The following is a 12,162-nucleotide window of genomic DNA, read 5'->3' as shown; positions in this document are numbered from 1 at the left end:
GAAGCCATGGATTACAGGCAACAGCCGCACTGAACTAAAGGCTAGAGCTGCCGCTTTCAAGGAGAGGGACACTAATCTGGACGCTTATAAGAAGTCCTTCTACGACCTCCAACGAGCCATCAAACAGGCAAAGAGTCAATACAGGACTAAGATCGAATCCTACCACGCCAACTGATGCTTGACGGATGTGGAAGGGCTTGCAAACCATCACGGATTACAAAGGGAAACCCAGCCACGAGCTGCCCAGCTACGCGAGCCTACCAGATGAGCTAAATGCCTTCTATGCTCGCTTCGAGGCAAGCAACACTGAACCATGCATGAGAGCACCAGCTGTTCCGGATTACTGTGTGATCTCGCTCGCCATAGCCGAAGTGAGTAAGACCTTTAAACAGGTTAACATTCACAAGGCCACGGGGCCAATCGGAATACCAGGATGTCTACTCAGAACATGCGCTGACCAGCTGGCAAGTGTCTTCACTGAAATGTTCAACCTATCCCTGACCTGGTCTGTAATACCAATTTGTTTCAAGCAGCCACCATAGTCCCCGTGCCCAAGAACGCCAAGCTAACCTGCCTAAATGATTACAGCTCCGTAGCACTCACATCTATAGCCATGCAATGTTTTGAAAGGCTGGTCATGGCTCACATCAACACCATCAACCCAGACACCCTGCACCCACTCCAATTCGCACACCGCCCCAACAGCTCCACAGATGCCACAATCTCTATTGCACTCCACACTGCCCTCGCCCACCTGGGCAAAATGAATACCTACAGTGCCTTGCAAAAGTATTCAACTCCCTTGGCGTTTTTCCTATTTTGTTGCATTACAACCTGTAATTTAAATTGATTTTTATTTGGATTTCATGTAATGGACAAACACAAAATTATAAAACATAAATAACGGAAAAGTGGTGCGTGCATATGTATTCACCCCCTTTGCTATGAAGCCCCTAAATAAGATCTGGTGCAACCAAATACCTTCAGAAGTCACATAATTAGTTAAATAAAGTACACCTGTGTGCAATCTAAGTGTTACATGATCTTTTACATTATCTCAGTATATATACACCTGTTCTGAAAGGCCCCAGAGTCTGCAACACCACTAAGCAAGCGGCACCATGAAGACCAAGGAGCTCTCCAAACCGGTCAGGGACAAAATTGTGGAGAAGTACAGATCAGGGTTGGGTTATAAAAAAATATCTGAAACTTTGAACATCCCACGGAGCACCATTAAATCCATTATTAAAAAATGGAAATAATATGGCACCACAACAAACCTGCCAAGAGAGGGCCGCCCACCAAAACTCATGGACCAGGCAAAGAAGGCATTAATCAAAGAGAGGCAACAAAGAGGCCAAAGATATCCCTGAAGGAGCTGCAAAGCTCCACAGCAGAGATTGGAGTATCTGTCAATAGGACCACTTTAAGCCGTACACTCCACAGAGCTGAGCTTTACAGAAGAGTGCCCAGAAAAAAAGGCATTGCTTAAAGAAAGAAATAAGCAAACAGGTTTGGTGTTCGCCAAAAGGCATGTGGGAGACTCCCCAAATATATGGAAGAAGGTACTCTGGTCAGATGAGACAAAAATTTAGCTTTTTGGCCATCAAGGAAAATGCTATGTCTGGGGCAAACCCAACACCTCTCATCACCCCGAGAACACCATCCACACAGTGAAGCATGGTGGTGGCAGCATCATGCTGTGGGGATGTTTTTCATTGGCAGGGACTGGGAAACTGGTCAGAATTGAAGGAATGATGGATGGCGCTAAATACAGGGAAATTCCAACACATCCACCACGCTGATCATCAACACGGGGCCCCTCAGTGGTGTGTGCTTAGTCCCCTCCTGTACTCCCTATTTACCCACGACTACGTGGCCATGCACGACTCCAACACCATCATCAAGTTTGCTGACGACACAACGGCGGTAGGACTGATCACCAACAATGAGGCAGCCTATAGGGAGGAGGTCAGAGACCTGGCAGTGTGATGCCAGAACAACAACCTCTCCATCAATGTCAGCAAGACAAAGGAGCTTATCGTGGACTACACAAAACGGAGGGGCGAGCACGCCCCCATCCACATCGATGGGGCTGTAGTGGAGCGAGTCGAGTGCTTCAAGTTCCTCGGTGTCCACATCACTAAGGAATTAACATGGTCCACACACACCCACACAGTTGTGAAGAGGGTACGACAATGCATCTTCCCTTTCAGGAGGCTGAAAGGCTGATTTGGCATGGGCCCTCAGATCCTCAGAAAGTTCTACAGCTGCACCAGTGAGAGCATCTTGACTGACTGCATCACCGCTTGGTACAGCAACAGCAAGACACATGACCGCAAGGTGCTACAGAGGGTGGAGAGTACAGCCCAGTACATCACTGGGGCCGAGTTCCCGGCTATCCAGGACCTCTATACCAGGCGGTGTCAGAGTAAGGCCCCCAAAAAGACTCCAGCCAGACAAGCCATAGACTGTTCTCTCTGCTACCACACGGCAAGCGGTACCAGTGCACCAAGTCTGGAACCAACATGACCCTGAACAGCTTCTACCCCGTAGCCATATGTTTCCTAAACAATACTGCTAAATAGCTAATCAAATGGCTACCCGGACTGCCTGCATTGACCCTTTTTTGCACTGACTCTATGCACACACACTGGACTCTACTCACACATACACACACTATATATACACACACACCCACACATACTGTAATTCACTAAATAGCTAACGTTAGCTGGCTGGCTAAGATAACTGCATATAGCTTACATTCTTTGATAACTGGTTAGACGGCGTTATGCATTTCCAAAACTTTGGTTTACTTTAATACAGCTGTTAGCTAGGATTTGATAGCAACTGGTTGACTCATGTAGTGCTAACGTTAGCAGGCTGGTAGGGCTAAGGTTATCAGACTAGTAGAGCTAATGTTAGCAGGCTAGTTAGCTAGCAACCTTGCAAGTTGATTTGTAACAAATTCATAAAGTATTTGCTTGTAAGTTGGCCGAAAATGAAATTGAAACGTCATTCTAAATTGAGAGGTCACTCTCCCATGGTGATTAGCCCTTTCAGAGGATAGGCCTACTCAACAGTGCAGAATACTGTACTACTGTACTATCCCTATTAGCCGCTGCAAAAGCATCAGCTACTCTTCCTGGGGTCCACATGAAACATTACATAATACATTGTAAAGAAAATTATTAGTCAAGGACTGAAATACATCAATTTAAAACGTCACACATAGCCTACATATCAGTACATACACACAATATCTACAGTGAGGGAAAAAAGTATTTGATCCCCTGCTGATTTTGTACGTTTGCCCACTGACAAAGACATGATCAGTCTATAATTTTAATGGTAGGTTTATTTGAACAGTGAGAGACAGAATAACAACAAAAAAATCCAGAAAAATGCATGTCAAAAATGTTATAAATTGATTTGCATTTTAATGAGGGAAATAAGTATTTGACCCCTCTGCAAAACATGACTTAGTACTTGGTGGCCAAACCCTTGTTGGTGATCACAGAGGTCAGACATTTCTTGTAGTTGGCCACCAGGTTTGCACACATCTCATGAGGGATTTTGTCCCACTCCTCTTTGCAGATCTTCTCCAAGTCATTAAGGTTTCAAGGCTGACGTTTGGCAACTCGAACCTTCATCTCCCTCCACAGATTTTCTATGGGATTAAGGTCTGGAGACTGGCTAGGCCACTCCAGGACCTTAATGTGCCATTTCTTGAGCCACTCCTTTGTTGCCTTGGCCGTGTGTTTTGGGTCATTGTCATGCTGGAATACCCATCCACGACCCATTTTCAATGCCCTGGCTGAGGGAAGGAGTTTCTCACCCAAGATTTGACGGTACATGGCCCCGTCCATCGTCCCTTTGATGTGGTGAAGTTGTCCTGGCCAGAATATGAATGTTTTCTGATGTTAATAAGTTGTCAAATTCATTAACCTTGTTTCTCAGGCTACATATGTTAATATGGGCTATTTTCTGTCCTTTTCTGGGTTGCTTGTTTGTTTTTAGTGCTATTCTGAGAGGCTGATCCGAGGTAGACATGTCAGTGACATTTCCATTTGAGTCAATGGTACAGAGTGGGCTGCCTACAGTGGGCTTCTTCCTAAGGCAGACAGTTTCAGTGCAAACAGTGGAATTCAATTATATGTGCATATGATTATTGCAGACAATACCCTCGGAGCTAACAATCAAATCAATCAATCAATCAAATGTATTTATAAAGCCCTTTTTACATCAGCAGATGTCACAAAGTGCTATACAGAAACCCAGCCTAAAATGTAGAAGCACGGTGGCTAGGAAAAACTCCCTTGAAAGGCAGAAACCTAGGAAGAAACCTAGAGAGGAACGATGCTCTGAGGGGTGGCCAGTCCCCTCCTGGCTGTGCCGGGTGGAGATTATAACAGTACATGGCCATTAAGGTATCCAAGATATTCAAATGTTCATAGATGACCAGCAGGGTCAAATAATAATCACAGTGGTTGTAGAGGTTGCAACAGGTCAGTACATCAGGAGTAAATGTCACTTGGCTTTTCATAGAGGTTGAAATAGCAGGTGCGGTAGAGAGAGAGTTGAAAACAGCAGGTCTGGGACAAGGTAGCATGTCCGTTAAACAGGTCAGGGTTCCATAACAGTTAAAGGAACATAGATTTGGTTACTTACATTGACTGCACTTCTATTTCTCTGGGATATAATAGGATTTCCATGTCCTCTGTTGCGTATTATGCTTATTACGACAGGGAGGACTGGAGCGCTACCAAACCCAGACCGTCAGTCTCTTAAGCAGTTCGCTATGTTGATGGAGATAATCCTGGAACCCCTGCGGTTAGGGTGAATCCCGTCTCTTTTAAAGAGTGTTGGTTGCTCCCACAGCAAGTCAACATTTTCACAAAAGAAGACATTCCTGTCTTTGCAGAGTTTCTTCAGGAACTCGTTTAGGGCAGTGTGACAGCTGTAACGTTCCGAACCCCTTCTATAGCATGGCAGAGGGCCAGAGATGACTGTTCTCTTCCCTGTTTAAACAAGGGTGTTCAAGACAATGTTGTAGTCCTCGGATTGTCGAAAGCGAATGTTGTTAAATCCAACGTGAGTGACAATGGTACCAATGTTAGAGTAGTTGGCTAGAACTGTGGGCAGGAGGCAGTTGATGTCTTGGACACGGGTGCCTTGGTGATAGTGGACCTTGGTCGGACCACAGGCCGCAGGCAGGCCAAAATCTCTCACCATCGAGCTGCCCACGATGATTGTGGTCATGATGGAATCCGATGGGGAAGGAAGAGGGGGAACAGAACGGGCCTGCCCCAGGCAGGGGGGAGGAGGTGTGCTTTGACTCATGCCAGCCTGACTCATCACACATGTACCAGTAGCAGTGGATGGCGTCGGAATCGTCAGGGAGATTGAGGAGGGCCCAAGACCTTGTTTCCTTTGGTCAGCAACCGGCTGACCTGTGGAGGGTGACCCTGGACGGCTGCTGGCTGTTGCTGTACTTCCAGGATCAGAGCTGACTCCCGGGGCCGGTATGTCCGCCTCCAGTGGGGCAAAGCTGTTTAATAGCTGGATCTGATCTTCTAGGATATATGGAGGCCGACCAGACTGCCTCCTACCCGACCTCCTTCGCCTTGCCAGTGTCCAGTCTCCCACTGGCCGCGGAGTTGAGCTTACCATCTGTCCAGTGGATTGGAGCAGGTCAGTACCGCCCGACTCATCGACCCCTTGGCTGTAGGAGGCATTCAGAACTGAAATGATGTGTGCTTGGGTTGTATCAAAGTACTTAGAAAGCACATCTTGTTTTTCCTGCAGCTGAGCTAGCAGCCAGAGAATCTCTTCCCTAAGCTGCTTGATGATGATACATTTGGAACAGACAAAGAATTTATGTTCCCTTATCAGTTCCACCTTATTTTCCTCCTCTTGCGTAGATATCATCTCGCACCTAGCGCATTTGAGCCCAGACGTAGACACAAATACCACTAGTGTTTTGACTCTAGCACTGCTAGCATTATCTTGGTCTGTTAGCATGATGGCTAACCACTAACTATTGTGTTTTTTTAGCATGCACAATGTAGGTAATGTAATGAGACAGAAAATAAGTGCTGGAGAGATAGTGTGGGGTACAAGGAGTATGCTGCATTTGTTTAGCCTACGTGTGTGTGTGTGTGTGTGTGTTCTGTGCTGCATGCAAGTGTGTATGCAAACACATTCCATGGCAGACCTGTGGTTGCAGAATTGTGTCCTGACCACTGCGGAGTCTGCCAGACCGGACAGGACACAGAGAGGCGGTGTTTACCATGCATGAGTGATTCAGTTTCAGCAACAGCACAAAACCCCTGTGTCTGGTCTCCCCCAAAACAGCACAGAAGAGTGGGTGTCATTTTTGTTCCCACTTTAAATTAAATATACAAAAGTAATTAGCCTGAAAGGCCCTCCTTGCATTATTCAACAAACTCTAAGGTGACATCATTCCTTCAATTTGAGATGTTGATAGACTGGCCTATTATTACACAACTACACCATAGTTTAGTTAGAATACAATAGACTCATAATACACTAACAATACACACAAATATAGCTGTGAGCAGCAATGAATGGGGTTCACAGGATGACAGAAAGGACAGAAGATCAGTTGGATAACAAAGCAAGCACTCCATAATGTAGGAACTATCTTCCTTTATGTGCAATCAGTGAAAACATTACCATGTTGATTTCAATCTTAGTTGATACACTCCACATTAGCATTCCAAAATACTTAAATACATTGTGACAGCTGTAATATGCTGACTGCACAAGCAGCAGGACTTCGTCTTTCAAATTTTACAGAATAAAATATCCACTTTTCACTACCTTCAGACCACATAATAGGGCGACAATATGTGATTATACAGATATACTAATCACAATATTTCACATTGTTTGTCTGCATTACTTAAATCTAACATTAATTTGCATGAGACAAAGTCCACTTGATCAATAGTTATTGCTCTAGTATCCTATGGTGCCACTGGTGCCAATGACATCAATAGTGCCACCAACTGGTCTGGTGCAACCACCTAACGTTGCAGTGACTTTATATTCACACAGCTTCTAAGGATACAGTGAGGGAAAAAAGTATTTGATCCCCTGCTGATTTTGTACGTTTGCCCACTGACAAAGAAATGATCAGTCTATAATTGTAATGGTAGGTTTATTTGAACAGTGGGAGACAGAATAACAACAACAAAATCCAGAAAAATGCATGTCAAAAATTCTATTAATTGATTTGCATTTTAATGAGGGAAATAAGTATTTGACCCCTCTGCAAAACATGACTTAGTACTTGGTGGCAAAACCCTTGTTGGCAATCACAGAGGTCAGACGTTTCTTGTAGTTGGCCACCAGGTTTGCACACATCTCAGGAGGGATTTTGTCCCACTCCTCTTTGCAGATCTTCTCCAAGTCATTAAGGTTTCGAGGCTGACGTTTGGCAACTCGAACCTTCAGCTCCCTCCACAGATTTTCTATGGGATTAAGGTCTGGAGACTGGCTAGGCCACTCCAGGACCTTAATGTGCCATTTCTTGAGCCACTCCTTTGTTGCCTTGGCCGTGTGTTTTGGGTCATTGTCATGCTGGAATACCCATCCACGACCCATGTTCAATGCCCTGGCTGAGGGAAGGAGTTTCTCACCCAAGATTTGATGGTACATGGCGCCGTCCATCGTCCCTTTGATGCAGTGAAGTTGTCCTGGCCTCTTAGCAGAAAAACACCCCCAAAGCATAATGTTTCCACCTCCATGTTTGACGGTGGGGATGGTGTTCTTGGGGTCATAGGCAGCATTCCTCCTCCTCCAAACACGGCGAGTTGAGTTGATGCCAAAGAGCTCGATTTTGGTCTCATCTGACCACAACACTTTCACCCAGTTCTCCTCTGAATCATTCAGATGTTCATTGGCAAACTTCAGACGGGCCTGTATATGTGCTTTCTTGAGCAGGGGGACCTTGCGGGCACTGCAGGATTTCAGTCCTTCACGGCGTAGTGTGTTACCAATTGTTTTCTTGGTGACTATGGTCCCAGCTGCCTTGAGATCATTGACAAGATCCTCCCGTGTAGTTCTGGGCTGATTTCTCACTGTTCTCATGATCATTGCAACTCCACGAGGTGAGATCTTGCATGGAGCCCCAGGCCGAGGGAGATTGACAGTTATTTTGTGTTTCTTCCATTTGCGAATAATCGCACCAACTGTTGTCACCTTCTCACCAAGCTGCTTGGCGATGGTCTTGTAGCCCTTTCCAGCCTTGTGTAGGTCTACAATCTTGTTCCTGACATCCTTGGGGAGCTCTTTGGTATGTATACATTTATGAGCTGGATTGCCTGTCTTTGCAATTTGTTTATTTTCATTTGCGCTTTTTAGCATATTTAGCTAGCAGCCTCCATAGAATTTCACTACTACCTATGCTAATTTTTTTAGCATTCCGGTAATAGATACCCAATGGGCTTTTTTGCGGGGTTTTTTGGTGCCCCTTGTGTACTAAACTGGTAATATCGTATATCCCGGGATGAGAGAAAGACAGTATGACAATATGAAACCTAGTGGATATACTGGTTTAGATACAGTTACTTATCGGGATATTATTTTTGACATTATTGTACCGTTTTGACAATATCACAATATTATTTTTGCACTAGTTGGCTGTACTTGCACCAAAACTCCAGTATTTTTCCTTCATAGCTTGTTCTCCATCTTCTTTTTAAATTGGGAGCCAATTTTTTCTTGCCACTTTTATTTCCATGACTGATCAAAACTTGTTTTCTCATGGCTCTCTTTTGTCGCTCTGCAGCAGACATACAGTTTAAGTTGGAGGTTTACATACACTTTGGTTAGAGTCATTAAATGTCGTTTTTCAACCACTCCACAAATGTCTTGTTAACAAACTATAGTTTTGGCAAGTCGGTTAGGACATCTACTTTGTGCATGACACAAGTAATTTTTCCAACAATTGTTTACAGACAGATTATTTCACTTATAATTCACTGTATCACAATTCCAGTGGGTCAGAAGTTTACATACACTAAGTTGACTGTGCCTTTAAACAGCTTGGAAAACTCCAGAAAATTATGTCATGGCTTTAGAATCTTCTGATAGGCTAATTGACATCATTTGAGTCAATTGGAGGTGTATCTGTAGATGTATTTCAAGGCCTACCTTCAAACTCAGTGCCTCTTTGCTTGACATCATGGGAAAATCAAAAGAAATCAGCCAAGACCTCAGAAGAAAGATTGTAGACCTCCACAAGTCTGGTTCATCCTTGGGAGCAATTTCCAAACGCCTGAAGGTACCACGTTCATCTGTACAAACAATAGTACGCAAGTATAAACACCATGGGACCACGCAGCCGTCATACCGCTCAGGAAGGAGACGCGTTCTGTCTCCTAGAGATGAACGTACTTTGGTGCGAAAAGTGCAAATCAATCCCAGAACAACAGCAAAGGACCTTGTGAAGATGCTGGAGGAAACAGGTACAAAAGTATCTATATCTACAGTAAAACGAGTCCTATATCGACATAACCTGAAAGGCCGCTCAGCAAGGAAGATGCCACTGCTCCAAAACCGCCATAAAAAAGCCAGACTATGGTTTGCAACTGCACATGGGGACAAAGAACATACTTTTTGGTCTGATGAAACAAAAATAGAACTGTTTGGCCATAATGACCATCGCTATGTTTGGAGGAAAAAGGGGAAGGCTTGCAAGCCGAAGAACACCATCCCAACCGTGAAGCACGGGGGTGGTAGCATCATGCTGTGGGGGTGCTTTGCTGAAGGAGGGAATGGTGCACTTCACAAAATAGATGGCATCATGAGGAAGGAAAATTATGTGGATATATTGAAGCAACATCTCAGCTTGGTCGCAAATGGGTCTTCCAAATGGACAATGATCCCAAGCATCCTTCCAAAGTTGTGGCAAAATGGCTTAAGGACAACAAAGTCAAGGTATTGGAGTGGCCATCACAAAGCCCTGACCTCAATCCTATAGAAAATGTGTGGGCAGAACTGAAAAAGCGTGTGCGAGCAAGGAGGCCTACAAACCTGACTCAGTTACACCAGCTCTGTCAGGAGGAATGGGCCATAATTCACCCAACTTATTGTGGGAAGCTTGTGGAAGGCTACCCGAAACATTTGACCCAAGATAAACAATTTAAAGACAATGCTACCAAACTTCTGACCCACTGGGAATGTGATGAAAGCAATAAAAGCCTAAATAAATCACTCTCTACTATTATTCTGACATTTCACATTTTTAAAATAAAGTGGTGATCCTAACTGATTTGTACTAGGATTAAATGTCAGGAATTGTGAAAAACTGAGTTTAAATGTATTTGGATAAGGTGTATGTAAACTTCCGACTTCAACTGTATGTTTGGAACATTGAATCAAAATAAAATCACAGTATAGAATCGCAATACATATAGAATCGTGAGAATCGCAATACATATCGTATCAGCACCAAAGTATCATGATAATATCGTATCGTAAGGTCCCTGGCAATTCCCAGCACAAATAATATCGGCGCTTTATCTGTGGAATAAAGACCGATATAAATATTTCTGTGAAAGGCTAATATCATCCGATATTTAGGTTGGGCGATAAGACTTTGCCTCCGGGTATCCTACAAAGGGACATTTCGTAACTCAGCATCTCCCGGAAACTAAGTATTTTTAGCATATTTTTGCATATTAGCGTATGTGCTAATATGCATCTACCGGTATAGTAGACAATGACTGCTGATAACTTATTTTTTTAGGAAAAATGTACTTAACCTACTACTGTGATATGTGGTTGTCTCACATAACTATCTTAAAGGGATACTTCGGTATTTTGGCAATGAGGCCCTTTAACGACTTCCCCCGAGTCAGATTAACTTGTGGATACCATTTTTTTGTCTCTGTGTCCAGTATGAGGTCGTTTCGCGACTGGAAGTTACTCATGGCCCCTAGTTTTTGTGTGGCAAATTAGAAAAAAAGTTACCAATCTATGCTTCAGTTATTTGACCAGGTCATAGGAAAAAAATCTAAAAATAACAGCTTCACTGTGAACCCCAAATAAGTAAATGGTATAGTGAATGAGATCAATATATTGTTTTGGGATAGTTTACAAATACCCTTTACAAATAGCCTTACGCGAACCACGTGACTACACGATAGCTGGTGTCAACCAGACTATTACAAATATGCCTCTCCTGAGAAATTCCTTTGCGCAATCAATTATCGATCTCAAATTCCTTAGCGCTTTCAATCAGGCTATGATCTCAGTCTTATTAAAAAGATACATTCGCATATCTGAAAATACTGTAAGCCATCTGCCTAGATGTAAAACGAAAAGTTTTACTTGGATGGTTACAATTACACAATGTAGTTCTGTAATTTCACTATTTAATAAACATCACTATAACAAAAACGCTACATTGTAGATACAGTTTGGGAAATATTCCCTGTAAATATGCCTAAAGCATTTCACAACTAATGATCCAACAAAAGTGACATTTTGGGAGCTATAATCAAACTATATGGTTAGGTTACAAATCAGATTGTATGACTTTGTGGATGTGCCAGCTAGTGACCACTGCAGAGCTGCCTCCAGAACATGATTCATAACGAAAAACGAACATGATTCATAACGAAAAACGCTAACCTGCAAAGAATTTCCTGGCCAGGAGGACCGTTGAGGACCGAAACTGTAACAGGTTGGTGGAGTACAGCGATACCCACACACCTGCTAAACTTCATAATAATAAACATACCTGGGTGCTCGACGTTGAAGGTATCTGCGAATGCTTGCGTCGCTCAGGTGAGGTTCACCTTCTTATTTTTGACTCAAACTGAATAAAAACAAAACAGTTTCAACTCATTTCAAATATGAAATAAATCGACAAACGGTTTTTGAAAAAGGACCACAGCTAATACGCTTCCCGTATGGCTACTGGCTACCATAATGGCCACACAGGAACGTCTGAAAGGTAATAGATTTCCAGCCCAACCAATGAGCAGATGAGTGGGAGGAGCTTTCTGAATATTAGCCCTTGTATGAAATCTTCCCTTTACAAATTGATTTGAAGTCATGAAGTATGACTTGGAATTGAACTATCTTATTTCAAATAATTTATTCAAACATAAAGGAGAGTTA

At 43.5% G+C, this 12,162-nt stretch overlaps 1 protein-coding gene across 2 annotated transcripts in view; it reads right to left on the bottom strand.

Moving 5' to 3' along the window:
• Positions 1–11,945, bottom strand: part of LOC121579208 (protein Shroom3) — a 52,203-nt gene extending 40,258 nt beyond the window's left edge. For both annotated transcript variants that reach the window (XM_041893591.2, XM_041893594.2), the window contains exon 1: positions 11,780–11,945. The gene's annotated coding sequence lies outside the window, so the exon portion shown is untranslated. The remainder of the gene's footprint in view (positions 1–11,779) is intronic.
• Positions 11,946–12,162: the final 217 nt, after the last annotated feature.

This window comes from Coregonus clupeaformis, chromosome 13 (genome assembly GCF_020615455.1).
Source record: "Coregonus clupeaformis isolate EN_2021a chromosome 13, ASM2061545v1, whole genome shotgun sequence".
NCBI classification, from domain to species: Eukaryota; Metazoa; Chordata; class Actinopteri; order Salmoniformes; family Salmonidae; genus Coregonus; species Coregonus clupeaformis.
Note: the sequence above shows the minus strand (reverse complement) of the source record. Positions and strands in the feature narration are given on the sequence as shown.